This window comes from Pan paniscus, chromosome 19 (assembly GCF_029289425.2).
Source record: "Pan paniscus chromosome 19, NHGRI_mPanPan1-v2.0_pri, whole genome shotgun sequence".
Classification (NCBI taxonomy): Eukaryota; Metazoa; Chordata; class Mammalia; order Primates; family Hominidae; genus Pan; species Pan paniscus.
In genome coordinates, this window is record NC_073268.2 from 35,068,997 (window position 1) to 35,071,222 (window position 2,226).

Sequence of the window (2,226 nt, forward strand, 5' to 3'; positions counted from 1 at the left end):
CCCCCGTCTCCGATCTCGCGAGATTTCCCGCCTGACAGGCCGGACCCTGCGCGAGACACGACTACATGCGCGCGCGCGCGCCCTCACAGGAGCGCGCAAGGCTTGCTACGGGCAGGGTTGTCCCGGTGGCCCGGAGTCCCAGCCTCTGTCCAGCATGGCCTCACTGAGTTCGCGGAGCTTCTAATGCCACGCGGGCGTCAGGTGCATTCATTTCACCCCGGAGATCTGAAGAAGAAGAGTTTATCTGCACTCCCCTTCCTTCCTGCTTCCCACCTCCAAAGCCCGCCACTGATCCTGCGAATAAGTTTGCCCTGAAGTGTGGAATATCGCATTCCTGCACAACTCGGTTCTACACCCCCTCCCCCGTGGGATTCAGAGGTACACTGGGCAGCTCAATCAGTATGCAGTTGAGTTTTTGAGATTCTAATAGTTGATACTAATTCTTGGAACGACAGTAAGACTTGGAAATACAGATCTAAGCCACCCTATATATTGGTGATGTAGAAAAGAGATAACTTCTTGAAAAGTGTCTGTGAGTTTAGTAGGTTGAGTAATGAGAAGTTTTGGAACAAGAGCAGCAAACAAACTAAAGACTCCTATGCAAAGAAGAAGTAGAGTTTTTATTCTTTTATCTCAAAACTTTTTTTTTTTTTTTTTAGGGAAAACTCCCTCAGTACTTATTCAAGAACCTAAAAGTGTAAGGCCGGGCGCGGTGGCTCACGCCTGTAATCCCAACACTTTGGGAGGCCGAGGCGGGCGGATCACGAGGTCAGGAGATCGAGAGCATCCTGGCTAACACGGTGAAACCCCGTCTCTATTAAAAGATAGAAAAAAATTAGCCGGGCATGGTGGTGGGCGCCTGTAGTCCCAGCTAGCTACTCGGGAGGCTGAGGCAGGAGAATGGCGTGAACCCGGGAGGCGGAGGTTGCAGTGAGCCGAGATTGCGCCACTGCACTCCAGCCTGGGCGACAGAGTGAGACTCGTCTCAAAAAAAAAAAAAAAAAAAAAGAGAACCTAAAAGTGTACACAAAGTGTAGTCATAAAAAATCTTGGTTCTTTAACCAACAAAACGACTGAAATAAATAAACCTGTTATATGAGTTTCATGAATAAAAATTAACTCTGGGCCGGGCCCGGTGGCTCACGCCTGTAATTATAGCACTTTGGGAGGCTGAGGCGGGCGGATCACCTGAGGTCAGGAGTTCGAGACCAGGCTGGCCACAGTAGATCTGTGCTCAAAGGAAGGAGCATGTTGATCAGGCCTAAGCAATCCGTGTATACAGTGTATGTATGACCTTCCTCTAGTCTGGCTCAGGGATGGGCACATGATCCAATTAGAGCCAATGGGTACAATAAGATTTTCTCTGGCTTTTTGGGAAAGAAACTTTCTTATTTTCTCCCAAAAATGTAATATATATATTGAACTCCCAAAATGGAGTCCAGTGGTGTGATCCTGGCTCACTGCAACCTCTGCCTCCCAGGATCAAATGATTCTGCTACCTCAGTCTCCCAAGTAACCGGAACTACAGGCATATGCCACCGTGCTGGCTAAGTTTTGTATTTTTTGTAGAGATGGGTTTCGCCATGTTGCCCAGGCTGGTCTTGAACTCCTGGCCTCAAAGGATCCACCTGCTTCGGCCTCCCAAAGTACTAAGATTACAGATGTGAGCCACCGTGCCCAGCCTATGATTTTTCAATGAGCAATAATCACACCTCGGATAAATCTCATTGGCTACAATACTGCCACTGCGCAAAGTTTCTGAAATTTGATGATGATGATAATAACAAAAATAGTGAAATAGTTAACACGTATTGAGTGCTGATTATATGCCAGAGAGAGTTCTAAACACTCTACTTATTTACTCCTCACAATAACCATATTGGGTGGGTATAATTATTATTCCTTTTTAGAAATGGTGGAACTGGACCTGGCGTGGTGGCTCATGCCTGTAATCCCAGCACTTTGGGAGGCTGAAGTGGGCGGATTACCTGAGGTCAGGAGTTCGAGACCAGCCTGGCCAACATTGTGAAAAAAATTAGCCGGGCATGGTGGTACACGCCTGTAATCCCAGCTACTCAGGAGGCTGAGGCAAGAGAATTGCTTGAGCCCAGGAGACGGAGGTTGCAGTGAGAGGAGATCGTGCCACTGCACTCCAGCCTGGCCAACAGAACGAGACTCTGTCAAAAAGAAAGAAAGAGAGAGAGAGAGAAAGAAAGAAAGAGTGGC

The 2,226-nt window shown here is 47.9% G+C and overlaps 1 pseudogene; it reads right to left on the reverse strand.

Moving 5' to 3' along the window:
- Nucleotides 1-1,633: 1,633 nt before the first annotated feature.
- LOC112437709 (U4 spliceosomal RNA) lies at nucleotides 1,634-1,757 on the reverse strand (annotated as a pseudogene).
- Nucleotides 1,758-2,226: the final 469 nt, after the last annotated feature.